The following is a 24481-nucleotide window of genomic DNA, read 5'->3' on the forward strand; positions in this document are numbered from 1 at the left end:
TTTATTTCTTCGCGCAGGATGACAATGCTTGATATGCTGAGACAAGCCTGTATTCGTATTGAAACGCATTTCACAGTTCCTCTCCTCGCAGATGAAGTCACCAGTGTAATCTTCGGCCCATTACATAGTGGTACATGGCACGATATTGCATGATAAGTGGCACATTTATCATTGCCACATTGCTCGTATCTAAGCCGGCATATGTTATTCTAAGCCGGCTCCAGACATGCATCATTCCCCAAACACCGAGCAGCGACTCGCCGAATGGCTAGTAGTGTGGATGGATGTTTGTCTATTCAGTAAGCAGCGAACATTCGTGCTCGTTGATTTAGCCGGCTCCAGACATGTGGCATTCGGCGAACACCTAGCATACTCGCCGAATCACGAGTAGTGTGGATGGATGTTTGGTATTCGGCAAGCAGTGAACATTCGTGCTTGTTGTTTTCCCGGTCGGTGTGGGACTTTTGCACACATCAAAGTGGACGAATGTTCATGTGAAATGTACATACCATATGTTAATATAGAACTATAATCTAGAGATACTACCTCTCTGAAACAGATGGTTAAATTTGGTAACTAAAATAATACCCAGTCCAATTTTGTAAGGTTGGCATTAAGTTGAGGAATGTTTCTAAACAAGAGTTGAGTTCTGTCACTTTATTATCATGGGCGTACAAGGAAAATTCACTAAGTGCAATTTTTCCAAAATTAGATTTTTCATTGTTTTTAATTAATTCTCTAACTATGAATGTTAAATCATATCAAATAATCAATTATCAAACAAGTAGAAAATATTTAATTTCTTGCAGTATGATATTATTTTGTAAAAAATCACTATAAGGAAATTAGGTACTTGAGTATTAAACGGAGGCCACCTAACCTACAGAAATATTTCGTACGGGATACCATAAATAACTACATAATTGGAAAGAACACACTTTAATAGATTAACAGGTGAAGTTTAGAATTAATCCGACGCCTGGTTCTGACGTTGTGCAACCCAGAACGCAGCAATGTCGGTCAGGATGGAGTTGAAAGCGTCGCCGCCGCTAGCAGTCACATCTGATCGCCACACGTATTCTACCAAATAGCTATCCAAATGATGGCGCGCAGTTCCTCGCTGCCTTTTATTTCTCCACTTTGCACTGCCCCACATTCGCTCGACATATTGCGTACTAGCCCCAGTGTCAGGGTCCACGAAGTTGTATTTGTGGTTTACCGTGAAATGTGTGAAGCCGGCGTTTTCTAGTTCCTCAGACTTGTAACCTTTCCAACAGTCTGAAATTATCGTACTTCCCGGTTCAATATGGTTCAATATTTCAGTAAGCAATGTATCTGCCCCACGGTTCGGCACTTTTACTAAAAACCTCTGTCCTGTTTCGCGGCACAGACCTCCGAACACCCACTGCTGTGGTAGCACTCTCCCGGCATTATTTTTACGCTTGGTAAACAAACTCTCGTCAATTTCGACAATTTTACCTTCGCCACCAATTTTTCCACTATTCTTGTTTTCAACACTGAATACACAAACCTCTCTCATATAACTGTTCCAGTCGATGACTGTTTTACCGGCCATGCCTAACTGTTTCTGACAGAATTTTAGTGAGGTTAGTTCCTCGGCCCAAAAGTAAATAAAACGAACAATAGTCTTGAACGCTAATCTGCTATGTCCGAACCAAGTATCAACCCTAATAGACACCTTTTTACGACACGAATGTACATTGCACTGCCAGAATGGATATTCCTTACCGAAATACAACTTCATTTCGTGGTCGTTAACACACAATTTCACTGAAGGCAAAAGATGCCATTCTTGAAAGAAACTTACACTATCCTCTTCATTTCGAGGTAAAATCCCACAACAAAATCACGTCACTCATTATTGAAACATGTATAGCAGTAGTAGCGCACGGCAATAAATCACTCAGTACACTGACCAGACACAGTGACAGGCGATGACAGGGAATGGCGCGCGCTCCGGTCAACGACCCTGACCTTGGCCTACTTGGAGGGGATTTTGCGAGTAGACACATGACCCATCTGATAACGCTCGACTCACAACAATACTAGAATAGTTCTACTACAACATCTATAACAATTTTAACCTTCTATAAGTGCCGCGGCGCGTTTCGTAATAGTGGCCTCCGTTTAATACTCAAGTGATTAATGTTAAAAATTGATTTCCTGAAAAATTTACTTTTATAGACTTTGTGGATTTTCCTTGTATGCCCACGTATGTTAATACCATGTTGAAGAACTTATCTATATTATACGTAATAAAGGAAAAACCGGCTTTTACACATACGGGATAGGAAAATTATGTTTGATGCATCATCACGCCTATACTACTGGACTGAAATTTTGCATATAATCAACCGAAGATGGTTTTAGGCCTACTTCAAGCTCTTCAAGATTCTACTCGCTCTATATTTCTATATATATATTTTTTTTTAATCAATAGAAGTAAGAATTCTAGGGCTATTTATGCCCTTTACAGTTATTGACCGGGTTACATAGGGTTAGTTTGGTTTAGTTATAGAAGCAGGATAAGCAAGAAGATCTTCAATATCGAGATCCATGTTTATTTATTTATTAGGTTAGCACAAACGATACAATGATCGGAAAAGAAAAAAACAGGCTATTGCCCAAAACTTTTTCAATTCACTAATTTAGTTCCAAATTGTCCAATATTATACTTAGGTTAGGTCCATTTTAATTTTCTACACCAAATCACAATCTGAGAATATAGATTAGAATAAAACAAACAATTTTACATTTGGATAGATTGATAGTAAAACTTCCGTAAAAACATGAAACAAACTTTAAATTCACAAAATACAGAATAAAACCACTTGAATTTTGAGCTCGAAAATATCATGTTCACCTTAGCTACATAACAACAGCTGTTTCATGTTGACAGTAGATGACATTCAGTTGACGAGTATTTGCTATTCCCAAAACGAGCAAGTGCTCGGAAAACCACGGTTGTGTGTAGATGTGTGCTCGTTAATCGGCAAATAATATCAAGACGAATAGTTCGCTGCTTGCTGAATGACGCATGTCTGGAGCCGGCTTTATATTTGTTATGCTCTCTCAGAGAATGGTTTACAAGACCCTCACTTTTACCAGCCGCTTCAAAGAACAGGTCACAAATTGTGCATTTTTGTGGTTCAAATAGGAATGTGATTCCTATGGTAATGCGGTTGACGTCATTTTCCTTATGTTCGACATTAAGTTTTAACCGGTGTTACAGCTTTCTTCGTCAATTCATTATTTCATGCTTGATTTCTTTCCGAAACCGTTGCAAATCTGCTTGGGTGAAATTAAACTCCTTTGGTCTGGCTAGGAACTCCATAAACTTGCACATGAAAACACCAAAATCATATCCGTTCATTTGTCGTGGCCCTCATTTCATACCACCTTCTCTCACCATAGCCTACTCTTTTGGCTTCCCATGTTAAATAGTCATGTTTTCTGCCAAGTATTATTTTCTCATCACTTCCATTCAGGCTGTCATAGTACGTAAGCTTTTGTGATTGTCCAGTGAAACTAGACTTCAATGGCTACGATAAAAGATTGGCATAAGCACCAATTATAGTTTGAATATTTCGCCAGGTTCGTCGAATGTATTCAAATACGGCAAAAGCTGTACAGAAATGACATATTGAATTCTATAAATGCTGTTCCGGCTGCTTCAGGGCATTCAACATTAGATTTCAAGGTCATCAGTCTTTCGTCGTTTCTTACTTGCTATTCTCTCAGTTCCTGGGACCATTCTTGGTTCAATGAATTCAGTGACCACCTCTTCATTGAATTCTTCGTTCAACGCTTCTGGATTTTCAGCTGCAAGTGTGTCATCTAAACTGTCAGCTGTATTCTAGTCCAGTCAAGGAGAGGTTATAGAGGAAAAGATTGTAGACAATTTTCGACCCCCTAGTTCTATTAGCGATTTCTAATAGATTCCACTCAGGTGGTCAGAAGGACTCTACTTTGAGTGCACTAGTACTCAAATTCAAATGTATTTCTCAAAAAAACACTCAAATATAGTAATAAATAATATTACATCATTGATTACTGATGTGTAATATTTGACTCGACAAGAGGTCCAATCTACATAGATTCGTCCCTTATTAATTATTTTTTCTCGTCGAATATCAGGAGGACATTCGATTACTTACCCAATGGGTGTACTCTCACTCTTTTTTACCAATTTGAATTCTTTATCAAATTTTTCTTTATTTACTGGTTTTGAGAAATTCCTGTTGAAAATTTCTAGACTTAAATCACTCTGGCTCAATTCTTTAGATACATTATATATAATTACTCTAGGTTTTTTCAATGAAGGAGTACTAATTTCGAAATCTTTATCATAACCTTTGATGCACAGAAATTTTTGGTGAGGTTTTTCTTGAAATAACTACGTATTTATTCTATGTCTAGTGACCTTAATAAATGATAATATGGTGTGAATTTTTTTTCACTAGCCAGGATTTATGCAAATGGGGGTATCCCATATACCACCATGCATGAACTGCCGGTCTCTAGAGATGGTACATAAAAAGTACCACCTATGAAATTTCATACAGAACAAGTTCAAAAATATATATCACTGATATTAGTGATCAATCCTGATATTGGAGAGGGTGCAACTCATAGAATAATTAAATAAAAAACTTTTTCAAATGAAATTTAATTTAAAAATAAAAGAACTCAACTTGACTCACCATTATTATACTGTACACTCAATTATTACTGATGATAATTATTGATAGATTACTTATACTCAAAACAATGTAACTTTTCATCTCCTATGAAATAAGTCAAAACAGTTTTTTGTTCCTCGAAGACACAATGGGACCTTACAAACCGAGCATAGCCACATTGATCTCACTTTAGTGCTGCAAAGGGCACATTGACGATATGTCCCTCGTTCAGGCTGGTGCTCTGAAGCATGAGTTCTCACATCCTGTGGGACTGAAGGTTTTTGTTTCTTCAACTCCACTACACTTTTTGATGAACGACGATGTGACGATTGATCAGATGCCTTGATTGAAGGACCAATCCCAAAGAGATCTCCCTCCGAAAATCTTTCAATGTTTTCTTCTCAATTCCCAACTCGGTCCATATTATAAAAGCATTTATTATTGATGCATCAATAAAATGCCAGAATATCCTGTGCCACCACTTCTTACTCTTTCTATCAATAGAATAGTATTTCTTCATCTGATCGAACATATTGACCTTGTTCATGTGACAATTGTAGTCCTTCAGAGCTTCAGGATTTTATTCACAATCCCATCTTCCTCTTTCCTGGGTACTGTAGTCGCCTGTGCAGGGTTGTGGAATTCGACAGTAAATTGACACACCTTTTATCCTTCCACTTCATCATTGAAATCCCAGAGTTACTTATTTTCCAGTCAATTTCACCTCTGGCCAGCATTTTGTCTGCTTTCAACATTGGAAGATGCGTTCGGTTTGCCTGGACAGTGCCACATGCATAGAATTTCTTTTCAAGAAGTTGCATCATCAAGTTATAACTATTGAAATAATTATCAAAACCTGAGAATTCGTCCGTCAAGCTGAGTACAACTCGAGCCCCAAGGTTTTTCTCCACAACATTGCTGTTTTCCCTGTATACACTTCAAATTTAAAATTATATCCATTTTGTGCACCTTTTTTATGGGCTTGTCCTTCATATATTGCTTGAGGGAACTCCTACCTTTGAATTTTATCATTGCCTCATCAACAGCCATCACTTTTCCAGGATTATATGCTTCTTTGAATGTTTATGCTTCTCAGACAACGAGTTCAAAAATGGTCTTACTTTATACAATTTATCATAATCAGCAGATCCTCTTTTACTGCATTATCATTCAGATGGATGTTACTAAGAAGCCATCCAAATCGGTTTACCGTCATGAGACTTGAAATATACTCATCATTCAATTCGGGGGCACTGGACCAATAGTCTCTGTAGGATGGGTAGCGTTTTATCCCCATTAGAATATTTATTCCTATGAATGTCTTCATTTCATTGACAGTGGTTGGAACAAAATTTTTCCCAAATTGTGTAAAAAGTTCATCAGTAAACAATGAACTAAACATTTTCACAGGAGTTTCATGATCCATATCCATGATTTTCTGACTAGGACCAGTATATTCATGAAATTCTTCTGCTGGTTGCAAATTATCAACATTGTTTGTCCAAATGGGCTCCAAAATAGCTTGATGCCTGTGCTCACCTTCAGCCGCCAAGTCAGCTTGTTGTTCATCTTCTGCAGCTGTTATATCACCATGTTGCTCACCTTGGTCGTCTTCAGCATCATCTTCTGCAATAACTCCATCCATATGTTCATTTGGGTCAAAATCAGGGTCATCATCGATCACCGATTCAGAGTCAGAAGGTATTTCGTCCACCAGTATTCTTTCAATCTCGCTGTCTTTTAATCCTCTTCACTCCATTTCAGTAGAATCTGTGAAAAGACAAAAAAAATTAGTATCAAAGTATGCTCAACTCATATAAAATAATATTCATTATTAAACAGAAATATGAGCTTTACATTATCAATTCTAAGACTATGAGATGTATATATTTTAGATGGAATAGTTTTGGGCCAAGCCTGTTGTTCCTTCCCAATCATATTTATATGATTTGTGATTGTACCCACAAATTAATAAATATTCTAGAGAATACTAATACTGTTAATTCTGAAGAATATAGCCACAAACGTTGCATAATCATGGCAGAAGTTATGATTGAATTGCAAATGTAAATCCAGTAACTAGGAAAAAATATAACTGAATGAACTGAATAATAAGCTTTGCATTATTACTTTCAAGGCTATGTAATGTATACATTTGGAAGAATACTAATAATGTAAGTTATAAAGAATATAAACATAAAATTTGCATAATTATGGCAGATATTAAAATTTTTATACAATTCAATTCAATATTCATTCAATCCTTGACCAGTCTTTACAATGGATAGATTTCGTCTTAGAAATTAAAACAAACGTTCATAACCAAATATTGGTTAAATTATTGATATTGGGATCAGCAAGAACAAAATTCTTTAAACCTACAGGGTTTGGTTTTCCTGGAACATGCTGTTTAATGTTAGAGTGTCCAGTAAAGGGAACCATTTGTTCATCAATGGAAAGTTGAGTTCTTCGACACATCTTGTAGCAGCCACCTTTTACAGAGTCAAGGAAAGGCCTCACCTTCCAGAGTTTATCTTCATCTTTTCTTGTTTGCGGTACAGTGAGGTCATTGACAACCTTTAAATTATTTCTTATTTCTCTGAATCTCTCCCTAGGCATTGTTTCTGAAATTGCTGGGACTCGACATGTTTTCTCCCAATTTATTCTTATTCTGGGATATCCCAAAACACTCATAAGAATATTCATCCCAAAAAATTTCTTCATTTGAGTTTTGGTGACATTCAAATGTTTGTTTTTTGTAGATGGTAACGGATGTTTATGTTTTCAACCATATTATCAAACATTTCTTCAGTCAAATATTGCTCAAAGTATTGAATTGGAGTCCAATCTCTTCTGTTCTGAGCCCCAGTGTCCTCTTCTTCTTCTCTCAGAGTTATTAAAGACTGGAATGTTGATTGCCTCTCCCAGTCATTTCGTTTGTCATTCAAAACAAACGTCTGCTGTTCTCTGCAAATGTTCTGCTGTTCTCTCCTCAGACTGCGTTGTCTAGAAGAACCAGCAATTGTTTCATCAGGTTGTCTAGAAGGACGAGCAATAGGCTTAGCAGGTGATGAAGAGTTAGGATTGGTGATTGATGATTGATGAGTCAGGATTGAAGTGGCTACTTCTTCATCTTCTTCTTCTTCTTCTTCTTTTGGTGGTGGTGGAGGATCGGAATCAGGAAAGGGTTCTCTGGATGATGTCAGAAAATTATCATCCTCTTAATCCCCCTCATTGTCCTCAAACTCTGATATGTTTCCATTCTCGATCAAGGTGAGGATGTCATCTACTGAATATTTAGATCCATCTGTTGAAAAAACAAACAAACAAATTTTACAAATAAGTAAATTAATAATCTAAACCAATATAATCTAAATTATTTTTCAAGTTTTCAACAGTTTCTCTTTGGTGTAATGATTTAATTTATTTTTTCATCAACCTTCCTAATTCAAAATTTTTAAATGACTTTTCCTGGATCAAAAATTATGTGCTGAAACAGTAATGTATTTTAATAACCTCATTTTGGACATTATAAAAATTTGGGAAAGAAATGATACAGGCTCAGCCTAGTTTTTCCTCCCTGGTCATAATATCATTATGAATATAGTATTTTGTACAATAAATGAATAAAATAAAATATTTTTATTGGGTGTCAATATGATGACAGATTTGAGAAATATTTAGCTGTGTGATCCCACCAGAATCATTGGTAATATTTTAGATGAATATTGTATTATTCATTTGTGGATGAATAATACGACCTTGAACAATTATTTCTCATATAACTTTTATTTTCAAAGAATAATGTTATTTAAAAAATTTAGAAGAAGAAAAACAAATAGTTGCACTCGTTTTGTTGTTCTGAACGTTTTGTAGAGGTTAGGTTAGAGGTTAGAGGCTGGTGTCCACAAGTGTGGACAGTTTTCAAACAAACACTGACATTAGTTGATTGCAAGAAATTACAAATAATGCAATACTAATCCATTCTAAACATTTGGTAATGTATGAAAAACATCAATTACTCTTTTAAAACATAAAGAAAACAACTTACCTGGCCTTAGAAGATTGCTATCCATTTTTCAAAGTTTGTCTGCTTTGACATCAAACAAAAATCATGGACTACTGATGATTATCCAAGCGACCACTAGAATGCGTTCTAGAAGGTCCACGGATGTGTACACACAGGTTCATATCCCCAGAAAATGTGAGGAAGCTTTCTTATTGGTTGAAAAAAAGAGTCCACAGATGTGGACACTCAAATTGCCTTGGGTCGATAGGGAGGGGGAATCAATTCTGGCTCTAGGCCGTTAGAGGTAATAGATTCTATTAGATTGAACATAACTTTATCATACACATGATGATCATATGTGTTTGACAAGTTCCCTTCAATCTAATAAAATCGATAAGGATTAAGTTGATAACATTTTGTTAATAACCCTGATGTAACTCTGTTGTACTTATTAGGAGCATTTTTGACCGAATGTAGTGAAGTCTATGTTTCAACTTGATTTGCTTTTGTCTGTCTGTATGTAACACAATAATTATTATGGCCAAATGCGTTGTTAGAATTCAATGTGATTTGGCAGGGATACTCCTTTTTCAACTGTGTGTCAATGTATACACAAAGTTTTTTGGAATTTTGAATTTTAAGGATAATATGAGATAAAAAGTAATTCATCCATACTCTGATATCACTATATATAATATCATTTACTTTGAAGATAGGATCAATCAGACTATAGAATTATTCATAATCAATCAGCTGACAAGTGAATTATTATTTTATTTCATGCATTACACATATGCCTGGCCGTGTCTATTTCTACAAGGTAGGATTTCAATATTCTTTATGACCCATGCCCATTAGTATCAATATTCTCATATTTGAAAAACGAATTTAATAGGTGATTGAAAACAAATAAAAAATTATTAAATGAACTGAATAATGCCGAAGAAATGATAATATTCTTGATTGAAAAAAAATAATTTTAAAATAGTTGAGAAATATTTTTATCAGATGGAAAGATTATCACGAAACTGGATAAATCATCATATGGGATACAAATTCAAACGTGAACTGAGTTTATGAGCATAATTGAGTTTTTGATCTTGGAGAAAACAAAATAATAACAGTTTTTAAGAGTAAACTATGTTTCAACTGTGAATTTATTGTGATTCAACTGAATCAACAACTGGAACAGGTGACATCAGATACTTGTGGATGAGAAAACTGTGTGAGGTCTACTGTTCACAGAGCTACTAGTAGGAATATGATGCTTTTCCAAGTTGAATAGCTTCTATTCAACAAGCATTGGTAAAAGAAAATGAAAAAATAAAACTCACAAACCAACAATTTCAAAACAATAAATTGATAATAAATTTCGAAAAAAGTACCTAGTAATTCAGATCATGCCATCAATTTCCAGCTCATCATGTTCATCTTCAATCTCTATCTCTTTATTCGTATCATTAGGGTTGTATAAAGTCCCTGCTTCCTTACAGAATTCAATGAATTTATCAACTTCTCTCAGCTTACAGGATTTTAAAAATAAATATTTTGACAAGTACCCAGGGAAAAATGCTTTTTTTCTATGGTAGCGCGGCAAACTTGATTTTGCTGCACTCCATGTTGCTTCAATTTTGTTGGTGTGAGCACCTGAATCAGGGTCCTCAAAATTAATTGAATGATTGACCTTCAGGTGCTCAAATCCTTCATCCTTTAAACAATCATATGCCTTCCAATAGTCAGATACTATTGTTGTACCCTCTTCAACAAATTCTTTTATAATAGGTATTAGAGTTTCAGATGTTCTGTTCTCCACAGCAACCATGAAACATTCCCCAGACGTTTCATCAATTCCTCCAAATACCCATTGCTCTTCAACAAGACAGCCCCTGTTATATTTTCTCTGCCCAAACTTGCTTTCATCAATCTGAACTCTTCTGCCTGGGCCACCAATCTTTTGCTTTCTAATTACCATTGTATCAAAATGTTACCTCTCGGCAAAAAGAGCTCCAATTGTCTACAGTTTGGCAAGCCATATGCAATTCTTCACTAATCAGCCGGGAAGAAACATTTTTCGTCCATAAATGGACAAAACCCAAAATCTTCCACAGCGGAAGATTTGAATTTGCAAAAAAAGTACCTGTTTGCAAACTTACCAAGTAATTGCATCTTTTTCTTTTTTGTTTCCGCACTACGACCTTGTGCCTACAGATCCATTTGTACCCATCAATACTTTGACAAATTTTCCGAAGCTTCATAACATTATCACAGTTGGAACATTTTATATATTTTTTCAAAATTCTCCAATCCATGCACTTGTCAATTAATGTTCCATCTCCCTTATCACTCCACTCTTTTAAAACCAACAAATTCACTTTAGCGGCCGCCATACTCACTTGTGCATTTGTGATCAAAATTGAAAATTTCCACCAATAATTTCTCATTGTTGTACCAACTACCAACACGTGAAATGACAAATATAATTCGAATAAATAATAAAATAATATAAATAATTTGATCATTTAAAAATTTTAACATTATAATTAATTTTATTTTTATTTGTATTCAAAAATAATGAAATATATTTTCATTAATTAAAATTGTATACCGATATTGTCGGAGCTCGATACCGGTTTGCAGAACTACCGTGTCGATCTTGAAACTATCGATATTTATAAAAGAAACAGTTGATGTTGATCTCGATAATCAGTTTAATAGAAATGAATTTCTCAACCATAGTCTCTTGAATTTTTTATTCATTTGTTTATTCAAATTGCAATTTAAAGATTTTTAATTTGATCCAATTAATTGAATATTAATTAAAATACATTGCAAGAATAATGAGATACACAGTGATTGATATCATTCGATCATTAGTAATCAGTTCTTCAAAATAAGGTTAGTTTTGAAACAGCTATTTATAATATTAAAATTGAATCAAATGGTATAAAAATATGCTAGCGTGCTTTATTTTGTCTTCCTCTTTCATTTAAAAAAACATTGAGTCGATATCTTCAATAATAACTGAGATAACAGAGGTAGCACACCGGCTAGAGCTTAGCCAATAACTGTTCCAATGTTGAAATGAAGCTGAAGATTATTTTTGAATTCATAAAAATAACATGAAGAGAAACATGCACCATAACCTCAAAAGTCCGGAATTGAAAACCATCTCACAATGAAATTCAATCAGCTGACATTGCGGAAACTGTGTAGCATCAATCAGAACATAATGTAAAGAGTAGCCTACCATAAGTAGTTGTGTGCTTCTACCACCATGCAGCACAGGAAAATTAATCAAAAAGGTGGTATAACTGCTATACCGCCATGCTTCAAGGAGTTTGTATCCTAGAACTTTTACCTTTTCCTCAGATGGGTCCATCACCAATATAACTCCACCTCCACGTACGTTTTCTATTTTCAATGATTTTTCTTTTGGAATTCTTTGTTTTAAAGTTTCCCTGACTTTTGCACAGCTTTCACTATCACTTCCCGTTACCACTGCAGGCTCCACTATCATGATGTTCTTGCGCAGTAATTTTGCCCAGTCACTTGTTGCTGCTGCTGTTTATTTACTTTTATTGGTACTTGCACTACTTCTGCAAATGATCTTGTAGCAGTATCAGTGGGTGGCTGTCCTCTCTTGAAGTCCGATGAGAGCTTGTTCATGCTTTTTTCCAAGTTATCCAGTCTGCATAGAACTTCATTCTTTTCATTCTCCTGGGTTTTTTGCCTCGTTTCGACTCTGGTTATGATCAATGCCAGCTTCTTGCACACAGAACTGTATTGATTACAATTCGCTCGAGACAGCTTTTTTGTCTAATGTCTCACTGCCCCATTTAATGAGATCAGAGTAAAGATTGTGAAGAGTTCCCACGTCTTCCAGTAAACTCTGGTCCATGATTTTGCTCACATTCTAATCATCCTTGTTGTTGAAACTGCTTCTCTCCGAATTTTCATCTTGCTCCTGAAACACTGGTGCTAGAAGAAGTGACAACTCCACCGGTGTACAGAATTGAGGTCCCGATCTATCCATAATTGAAGATTTTTATGAATATACACTTTAAAAACTTGAATACTTTTAAACTATTAATATTTAAAGACAATAATTTTATTGCTGAGGGCTAGAATGCTGTTAGCTAATTCTACAATATAGTACTATTAAATTTAATATCTGAAATTATACTAAACAATGAATATACTGGGACTGGATACTATAAAAAATAGCAATTTGCATCTTGACTATTGATTATAGAAAAACACAACAAATAAAAAAAATCTAAACGATACAAAAACACTAATTTACTTGAACGACATCTACAAGAAGTAAGGTACATACACCATGGTTTGTGAAAATGCACAACTACTTCTACATCGTGAAGGAGAACTTGCATTTGAGTAGCGAAATCCAACCGTTGGGGGTAGTTATTTTCTTCTAACTCCTGGACACACACAATCTTGTAAGGATGAAACTTGAGATCCAGTTTCAAAATTTTTCGAACCGACTCACATCCTATGTGTAACGCAGATGAACGACCAGGACTCGTAGTCATTGCTGTTCTCACTCTGTAAATGTTCTCCAGACTCCTCATTGTTCATGTAGCGCTGGGTGGTTTTTTCTCCATAATGTTGCCTGTGGTCCAAAAAGTTGTAACCCATTTCATAATCGTTGGTCGGCTAGATACGGCTCCATGCCTTCCTATGTTAAAATGAATGCAAAAATCACACTGAACCGCTACCACTGACTCATTGATTCTTACATTAGAATCGTACGTAAACACGCGATGTTGAACAGTCCACGGCTCCATTGCAACTGAATAGCAGCAATGGCCACTGCTAGGGAGGTGAATGACTGCCCGCCCATCCCCCCCCCCATTTGCCAAGGCCGAGTACAGTTGCATCAAAAATGTAAATACTTCCCGTGGTCACCCGAAATTTATAAGTTTGTCTGAAACACTATAATTATGCTCAAAAAGTTAATCAGTGAACAATGAACTAAACATTTTCACAGGAGTTTCATGATCCATATCCATGATTTTCTGACTAGGACCAGTATATTCATGAAATTCTTCTGCTGGTTGCAAATTATCAACATTGTTTGTCCAAATGGGCTCCAAAATAGCTTGATGCCTGTGCTCACCTTCAGCCGCCAAGTCAGCTTGTTGTTCATCTTCTGCAGCTGTTATATCACCATGTTGCTCACCTTGGTCGTCTTCAGCATCATCTTCTGCAATAACTCCATCCATATGTTCATTTGGGTCAAAATCAGGGTCATCATCGATCACCGATTCAGAGTCAGAAGGTATTTCGTCCACCAGTATCCTTTCAATCTCGCTGTCTTCTAATCCTCTTCTCTCCATTTCAGTAGAATCTGTGAAAAGACAAAAAGATATTAGTATCAAAGTATGCTCAACTCATATAAAATAATATTCATTATTAAACAGAAATATGAGCTTTACATTATCAATTCTAAGACTATGAGATGTATATATTTTAGATGGAATAGTTTTGGGCCAAGCCTGTTGTTCCTTCCCAATCATATTTATATGATTTGTGATTGTACCCACAAATGAATAAATATTCTAGAGAATACTAATACTGTTAATTCTGAAGAATATAGCCACAAACGTTGCATAATCATGGCAGAAGTTATGATTGAATTACAAATAATGTAAATCCAGTAACTAGGAAAAAATATAACTGAATGAACTGAATAATAAGCTTTCCATTATTACTTTCAAGGCTATGTAATGTATACATTCGGAAGAATACTAATAATGTAAGTTATAAAGAATATAAACATAAAATTTGCATAATTATGGCAGATATTATAATTTTTATACAATTCAATTCAATTTTCATTCAATCCTTGACCAGTCTTTACAATGGATAGGTTTCGTCTTAGAAATTAAAACAAACGTTCATAAAATTTACAAAACTATCGAGATGGCATGTCAAAGAGACAAATAAAACGAGTAATCACCTCTTCACTCAAGGAATAGAGTGGAAGTTTGAGGAGTAAGAATGTAAGCTGTTTGTCAATACTCCAGGAAACGCTAGATCAAGCATGGTGGTATAAGTTGAGTACCACCAAATATAAACCATAATTTTACAATAATAAAACCATAAAAAAGAAAATAAATATTACATACCTTATGTTTTGTTCATGTAATAACTGTTCCAATGTTGAAATGAAGCTGAAGATTATTTTTAAATTCATAAAAATAACATAAAGAGAGACATGCATCATAATCTCAAAAGTTCGGAATTGTAAACCATCTCACAATGAAATTCAATCAGCTGGCATTGCGGAAACTGTATAGCATCAATCAGAACATAATATGTTAAGAGTAGCCTACAATAAGTGGTTGTGTGCTTCTACCACCATGCAGCACAGGAAAATTAATCAAAAAGTTGGTATAACTGCTATACCATCATGCTTCAAGGAGTTTGTTTCCTAGAACTTTTACCTTTTCCTCAGATGGGTCCATCACCAATAACACTCCACCTCCACGTACATTTTCTATTTTCAATGATTTTTCTTTTGGAATTTTTTACACTGTTAATTTCACTTTTAATTTCATTTTTTGCTTCATCTTGTTTTTTAAATTCATTTTTTATACTTTTGTTTTGTTCTTCAAGAAACTTCATCAAGATATCCATTTTAGAATTTACATTATAAAGTGAATCGCTAGATTGAGCAATAGAATTTTCAATGTTTTGTTGAGCATCATTGTTTGAATTATTGACTTGATCATTTGAATTATTATTTGAAATCTTTAAATTTGAATCATCAACTTCTTGTAGTTCAGGTTCATTACAACTCCTATCGTTTTGATCGGGAAAACCAACCAAATCTTCACCTAAGGATTCATTTGACTCTACTAGGGTTAAGTTCAGTTGTTCTTGCAACTCCATATCACTCGGATTCAATACAATAGTATCATTGGATCTATCAAATTCTTGCATTGTACTTTCCCTATCTTCTAATTCATCTACAACTATAGTATCTTTGGACACTTCAGATTCATGAATCAATTTTTCCATTTTGGTTGATGTCTTCGTCTTACTTCTTAGTAGATAGTTGTTCATCAGAACTCGGTATTTTGAATACAGATATACTCATTTACAATTTTTTCTATAATTTACCTCACATTTCAACTCAATGAACTTAACTGATTTGTAATCTAACCTAGTCAAAATCATTCAAAGTATCTCTTAGTGTCACTATCAAATTCTAACCTAACCATGAACTTTTCAAGTTTCAACATTTATTATTTGTGGTCTTTGTGAATATTTTGTTTTGTTGGGTCCCACCAGGGGTACCATTTGGAGCGTTTCGTGTGTCTACTTTGATTGTAGCACCGAAATTCCACTTCAGAGATAGAATTATTTGATACTTTTATTTTCCAAGAAGGATTTTGCCTCTTGTCTAATAAAAATATTCATCATTCTACTCTGGATCTTAAACTAACAAATTTACCATTTTCATTAAGTTGATAATGCGTTAGTAATAAATAAAATACATTGCATCTGATTACATTTATTGAAAACTTTTCAAGGTTACGAAATAAAAGAATGTTACACAATAAAATAGAAACTTATTACTACCAAACCTATTCTCTGAATTATGTTTTTCTCTCAACAAGACCTAATTTTTAAAATAATAATCAAATGTTACTGATCTTCTCAAATAGATGAAATTAATTAAAATTTCTACTCACATGAATTTACCCAAGATTCCACATTTAATTTTCATCACCTCAAAAATTTAAATTGACACTTTCAATACTTACATTTCAATAAACAAATTTTCTACTTTATATTTAATCAAACAAATAAATGAAATAACAAGTTATTAATTAAAATTTTACAAATAAATGTAGAGCAACCAAATTTTTGTTCTATCTCGTGGATCTCTCGGGTGAAAAAGATACCAGATCAAACAGGATATTTCATGAACTTCCTCTACCTAGAGCAACTAAATCTCAATGCTACCGAAATCTGAGTTATATAATTCAATGTATCAATCAAATAAAAGTTAAATTTTAAGTTATAATCTGGTTATTCAATTTGTACAATGTCAAAACTTTATAAAGAATTAAATAAGCTACTGTTACAATTCAATTGAGTTCATTTAGTCAACCTGATTTATCAACATTAAAAGGCGGTAAGTTTAAAATTTTGTTTTGGTGGTACAAGATCGACAAGTTTGAATTACAAAATCAATTCTCTCTCAAGTTAACTTGATAATATTTATCGTAACATTTTTCATTATTTTTCCTAACATTACAAATGCCCGCCTTCAACAATAAAAAAATTTATCTTTAATTTTGAAAATTTAAAATTAAATTTTTTTATAAGTGTAATTACACAAAGTATAGAAATTCTGAATCAAGATTATTACATCGAATATACTGAAATAATTATTTTTTTATATAAAGCAATTACATTAAATTCTCATAGCAAAATTTTAAGTATGTCAAAAAATATTCAAATGATTATTAATTTATATAAGAAAATTACAAAATTATTTCCGTTACATTATTATGCATAACAATCTAGAATGTATCTTGTCAAAATTTTCATCAAAATGAATACATTATAGATATAACAGATTTGTCAAATTGTAAGAATAAAATTCCATAATAAATGAAAAAAAAATTAATAATAAATGAATATAGATTATTAGAATACAAACCAAATATAGAATAAATCAATGATGTATAGTGGATATATTTAGTTATAAAAAACATTCTCAAATACTCATACTCAATTATAGTCTATTTACGAAGAATAGTTCAATATATGAAGACACTTTCAATATTTACGTCGATGAATGTTTTTTGCGATGAAATGTTTTATGTGATGATGAATGATGATGAAGAATGTTTTTATTCCAATGAATGCAAAGATGGCAGCAGTATAGAACTCTAGAAGTTCTTGTAGACCAACTCGTTCTTGAAGTATCATGGAATTGTAGTCATCAGTCATCATTGAAGAATTATAGTCACAAATTGTAGACATCGCAAACATCTGGTTTCATTTTTCTTAGTGCTTCTAAAATTTTTTAGGAGTGATTTTTTCTTCTTTTTTTTATTCTCGAAGATAACATAACAGCATAAAGATTTCAGACACATCTTATGCAGTAATAACTTGTAGATACATCGTGAATAACTTTAAGATATTGTAGATTTCAGTCATGATTTTTTTTTTACAGCATCAATGAGAAAGTTCATTTGATAGAAGTTCTTGTAGAAATAACTGTTTTATTCGATAGTTCTTACGAGTTTTGAAGATCAATTTGACATTTTGTAAAGCAGGAACATTGTTTACAAAAATCCATTAGACTTGGATTTAGATGAAGATGTTACAAAAATCCATTAGACTTGGTTTTATGTGAATCTTGAAGATCAATTTTAAAAATTTTTTACAACTGGAACATTTTTGGATTTAGGCGAAGATGAAAGTTCATTTGCAGGCACATTCGTAGATATATCTCGTTATTTTTTAATCACTCATTTCTTTTACTTCTCACTTTTACATGTCCATACTCGTTTAGATAGCACTTTTATTTGTAGTTGTAGTTGCATTATGTGCAAGTGGAAAATTTTGAAAGGATTAACTTAAGGAACGGAGTGAGTTGCTAGAAAGGATTCACTGTTGCCAATATCTAGAAAGGAATAGCTTTTTTAAGGCAAGGTAAATTTTAGGTAAAGGTTTCTTGCAATGCAAAATCTTGAAGTTCTTGTGACTATAATTTCTGGAACACTCTCTATGTGGAATGACATCTTTACGCTGTGGAATGGAGTTAGGCCACATCTCAGCTTGAAGTTTTGCGACGAAGTTCCATACCACTACCATTTTATTTTCAGCAATTTCGTTGTCGTAGAATATTGAAGATTCGAAGATATCATTCACATTAAATGTGTTGTATTATATGTTGCAGTGTTATTCGATGCACTAGTAATCACTTTCACTTCAAGAATGTATGAGCATTTAAGAATAAAAAACTTATTATTCAAATTTTTAATAAGAATAAAATATATTTTTTTAACACGTTCACTGCCACAATGTACAGTAGAAAGTTTCCTCTTAAGGCCACTGTAATAGAGCGTGATATTATATCTGGTGCCACAGTGCCACCAAAAAAACTTTCCTCCCAGGCCATGGCAAAAGAATATCAATTACTATTCTATTAGCATAAACAATGGTATATATGAGCATAAAATACAATATAAACCTCAAATTATAGAATAAATGGTGAGTGTACCGGCGCTACTCATGGCTCATGAATTAAACTCAGATCATTGAAGTGCCATGAGTATCACCAGCAACCCTCAATTTCATAGCTGCAATCTGAATCTTTACTGAATCACCTGTGGTTTCATTCATAAGAAAGTAATTGAAATATCATGAAGAAAAAACTGAGTATACAAATGCAAATAAACTCCTCTTTATTACAACTATATTTACATAAAATATACAGATTATTAGAATAATAGTAATAAAATATACAGAGTAATAGAATAATAATAAAATAATGTTTATTGATATTATTTCAATGATTTTTTGTGAAGCATGGCAAACACATGTATTTCTCACACTGCTCACATTTGGTTGTGACAAACTTCACTGTTTTTTGAGCTACAGCTCTTCCTTCTTTTTTCACTATTTCAGCATAGCAGAAGACACACCGACCTCTAATTCTCCTGTTCCTTTGATTCCTCTCCGATGTAGGTTTCAAGCTGTGTTTGATAGATGAATCTTCACTTTGTGGGTGTGCTGTGATTGGATTTCCATGTTTGTCACAGTCAAGCATCTGCATGACGAGTTGCTCACGAAATTCAGTAATGGAAACAGGTTTTGTAGTAAAATGGTTGAATATCAACCAAGAATTCACAACAGATGTATTCAAAAGAAGCTCAAAAGCAACCTTATGGTACCATCTAATTGTTCGTCTCAAAGGTGAAAAGTAGCTGGCCATTTGATCAGAGAGATCAATCCCTTGCTTCCCCTTATTATAATCCAGAATGGCAGCTGGCTTGTAGATGACCTCTTTCTTTCTATTCCTCTTACCAGTAGTTGCAGTCTCCAGTGTATTCCTTGTGCTGAGGAAAAAAACGTCTCGTTTGTCTTTCCATTTCCCCACAACAATACCTTCACAGTTCTGTTTGCCTATCACTTCACCTTTCCTTAGGTTTTTGTCCATCACATCACGTGGTAAGTCTCTCCTATTTCGCCTTAATGTTCCAAGTAGATGGGTGTTCCTTGCTAGAAGAGATTTTGCTAGTGGCACAGATGTGTAAAAATTGTCCGTCACTACAACTCTACCACTATCTAGAAAATTTTCACAAAGTTCAAGAACCACATTTTCAGCTAGCCCTTGTGAATTTCTTTCCTCTTTTCCTTGATAAACTTTTACTTGAAGAGTATAGCCAACTGAATTGCATAGTTTGAACATTTTCACCCCATATTTATGACTTTTGTTCGGAATGTATTGTCTGAACTGCAGCCTACCTCGAAATGGAATCATTGTCTCATCCACAGCAATGAACTCACCAGGCACATATTCTTCGACGAATCTATTTTGAATTTTGTTCAGTAGATTTCTTATTTTATATATCTTATCAGATTGGTCGGCAGTCGCGTTGTTAGAGAAATGAACAAATTTTAGAAGAATTTGAAATCTGTTCCTGCTCATGACTCTTGGAACCAAACAGTTTCTGTAAAGTAATGATGTACTCCAGTAGTCGGATATTTTTGGATACTTCACTATCCCCATGTATATAATAATGCCGAAAAACTTCCACATTTCTTCATTCGAAGTTTCAACCCAATGTTTAATTCTATCGGATCGTTTCAGTCTGTTTTTTTCTATAAAACTTTCTATAAAACTTTTGGCATTCAGATTAGTCTCATTAACAATCATTTCCATGATTTCCGTGTTGAAGAAACGACGATAAACCTCACTTATCTTCAAATCCGCTTTATTTTGTGGGTACACATCGTGATGATAAAAATACTCCTCCTGTCCTGTGAATTGAATATGGAATGGGATTTTAGTGACATCCACTTCTTGCCAGTCATTATTGTTAGTAATTTCTGCTGCTGTAGGCTGGTCCAGAGGGTCTTCTTGATCATCTGATGATTCAGAAGTTGATTCAGGCTCAAAATCTGAATCATCCAAAGAATTGCTGGAAATAGAACTGTCTTCATCATCACGTTGCAAAATATGTAAAAGTTCATCATTAGACAATCTTTTCCTTTTGGAACTGTGTGATTGCGAACAACTCGGGCGTGGATTATCCATTGTAAGAAGTTAAAATTATTTACAAATATTATAGTCTATAAACAAAAATAACCAAACTGATGTCTTTGAAAGGCATAGTAAACTGTCAATTGTCATTCAAATTATTGGAAAATATTCAAGTACATAGATGCAACAACAAAAAAGATAACCTAATTTATGTCTTTCCCTCTAACCAATAGCCACGGATACGTTTCAATCACATACACAAAAATAGTCTGCAAAATCAATGTTTCAGTCTTTCACATCACTAATTATATCACTTACATTAAAAAAGTTTTAAGGAAAGAATTAGAAATGATTCACATTAATTATTACTTTTCCGAAACAGCACAGTATTTATGAACCAAACAGCATTCCAGCCAAACAAACTCTAATACGAATGGAGCGAGCAGAATAATAAACAACATTGCGTTCAGCGCCATCTGTGATCACAACAGTAGATCATATGGCAATGGAAACTAAATGGTGATAATCTACAGGCCATTACCTACGTCATCATATAAGTTTCAATGGAGATTGAGTGAACTACATGGCTACACACGGCCTGAGAAAAATAGCTGTGTGAGTAGCCACCGTGTTTACTCATGGCCTGTAGGGGCTGGAAGGTTGTGTAGCGCGAGCGCATCTCATGGCATACGAGAAATAACTGATTGAGTGACCTACGCGCATCTCATGGCCTACAAAGTATGTAAGCCTGAGTATTACTGGCGCAACTCATGGCAGTCAACGTGTTAAAGATAAGTTTTAGAATTGACTATTACTCAAAAATATAGTTAAGTTAATTTTTCTTTTTCGACATAAATCGTCAGTCATATTTCAAACAAAATGAATCATGAATATTATAAGTTCATGAATTTATCCACAAATTTTAAGTAAATCATAAAATAAAATATTGACAGAAGAGTTATACTAAATAATTAGGATATTAGTGATCAATAGCATATGAATCAATTTTAATTAAACAATATTATTATTTCAAGTACATACACATTATTATTACTGAATACAAGTGAATATAGAGTAAATATATCAAATATATCAATCATCATGAATACCTCAACAATATTTGAATACATATTTGACAAATTAAACATAACAATCATCATTAATACATTTATAATATTTTTCAATTCATTGTGAACAAAATACATTTTCAGAATTATTCAGACAGTTAGGTAACAACAATATTGTATTATTTATTCCTTTATTTAAATCGTTTCAATAGTTTTCAGCAATTTATTTTCAATTAATTTGAACATTCATTATTTTATTAATCATTAATGTCAATCATTTGTTTATGAATTTACTATAAAAGTAGGAAGTTAAACACAATGAAATTTAAATATTACTTATAAATTTTCCAAGACTTTCAAAATACGTTTCATCAAGTCATTTAAATCATTGTATTACCAACACAAGCTACATGGTCATTCATAAGCACAAATTACATTACACAAAATTTATGAGCATCCCTTGAGACTTCAAGGTCAGGATTTCTTACTCAAACAAAATACAATTGAAGACTTGTTGTAGAAAACACTGTAAGTGCCAAAAATTAAAATTCTCAGAAAAGCCAAAAAACTAAATCTTTAGCTTCTTTTTATATTTTTACCAATCAAAAATCACAAGTCTGTTACTATAGTATGAAAATGTAATTCCTTGATATTTTTTTTGAATATTTTTCAACTATTTTCCGAAATAAGCCAATTTTATCAATAAAATTTGTGGAGAACAATGAAAGTGCCTATAGCATTCGGTTGATAACAATGAATGTGCCTACCCTATAGTTTTGTGAGAAACGTTCTATGTGCCATGCATCCACAATAACTGAAAACAGTGAATATAAAGAAAGGTTTTATTTGAAGAAAAAATGAGAAAGTTTTGATTACATGTTTGAAATTACTCACCCCTCAAAGTATAATGTGAACTTTCGAGATCTTTGTGAAATGTAATGAAAATGGTTTGTTAATGAAAATAACACTATCTTCTTTCCAAAGTCTTTGTAAAATGTCTATTAGTTGATGAAATAACACTGTCTTCATTCAAAAGTCTCTGTGAAATATATATTACCGTAGTTGATGAGATAACACTGTCTTTTTCTAAAGTCTTTGAAAAATGTCTATTAGTTGATGAAATAACTATTGTCTTTTCTCCAAAGTATTTAAGAGTTTATTTTAAATGTATTTGTGTTAACATGATAATATTCAAACTGAAGCTAGATTTATCCACAAAGTTTTTTTTTAAACATTATTTGTTATCATCAATATCTATTACTGCAAAATTTCTTCATAGAAAGGATGATACTTTCTGTCTAAAAACTCAAGCATTGCGCGGAGATCCCTTTTTTTCTCATCAGACCACTTTGATTCACTTCTCTTCAAAGGAATTTCATTGGAAAGCTCATTGACCATGACATTTTTCTTCAGGACATTTAGTTTATTCCATTCATCCATTTCGTTGAATGAAGTTCTTGACCATATCTTTGTAGGATGTGTAGCATTTAACTTAATCCAACTTACTTTGCTGATTTCCAATTTAGTAGTATTGATAAAATTATTTGTGACACTTGCAACGTCCAGAAAGTCATTAGGTTTCATACTTACAATTTTGAAAGGGGTTTTCACACGTGCACTACGAATGATGTCTTCAACTTCTTTAGGAGTCATTGCTTTCATGTTCCTTTTTCTTTTTTCAATAATCCCAAAGTCTCTGTCGCAAGGTAGGTAACTGTGTCCTGACACAAGGAATTTCATTTCAATTTGGTTGAAGTGTTGTTTTACGCACAAATAAATGAGCACCATCAGTACAATTTTGTTTTATTCTGTCCCTTACAATTATCCGCCCAAATAATTAGTTTCTTCTTGGTTTTGAAATTTGGAATGTTCAATACTTTATACAAACATGATGCTATATCTCGTTACCACCTCTACCTGATATGCCCTCATGCCAAGTACACATGTAGTTATCATTGTTCTCACCAACATTTATGCAGAAATTGTAAGTACTCAGCTGTCTTGAATAAAACATGTTACTGTGAGTTAGAGTTGGTACGAATATAACTTGTAAGTCTATACAGATAACACAAGTATCACTCAAGGGCGCTTTTGATTGTAGAATATCCTCTTTCAGCAAATCGAATGCTTTCTCAGCTTTTCTTTGATGAATGTCCAATGCTGTTACACTTGTCGTTTTTTCAACATCGTTTTCGGCAGACTTGATTCGGATTTGAAGTTTGTCACACACTCTACATGTATCACTTCGAGGATTCCCGAACTTTAAAAATGAAAAATCCTTTTTGAAAACCTTCTCATAAAACTGATATGACATTCTCTTGTCAGGATACTTGATTTTGAATGCCTCAAACAATCGACTCATATTTAGATCAGAGCTAAGGTATTCATTCTTAGACCTACGCCTACTGTAGTGACTTTCTTGTCTCGGAAAAGAATTGATGTGTTC

At 33.6% G+C, this 24481-nt stretch overlaps 1 protein-coding gene across 1 annotated transcript in view; it reads right to left on the bottom strand.

Annotated features, from left to right (window-relative positions):
- Positions 1-2061: 2061 nt before the first annotated feature.
- Positions 2062-24481, bottom strand: part of LOC120350347 — a 49700-nt gene continuing 27280 nt past the window's right edge. Inside the window, exon 2 of the mRNA XM_039423217.1 lies at positions 2062-2142. The gene's annotated coding sequence lies outside the window, so the exon portion shown is untranslated. The remainder of the gene's footprint in view (positions 2143-24481) is intronic.

This window comes from Nilaparvata lugens, chromosome 3 (genome assembly GCF_014356525.2).
Source record: "Nilaparvata lugens isolate BPH chromosome 3, ASM1435652v1, whole genome shotgun sequence".
NCBI lineage: Eukaryota > Metazoa > Arthropoda > Insecta > Hemiptera > Delphacidae > Nilaparvata > Nilaparvata lugens.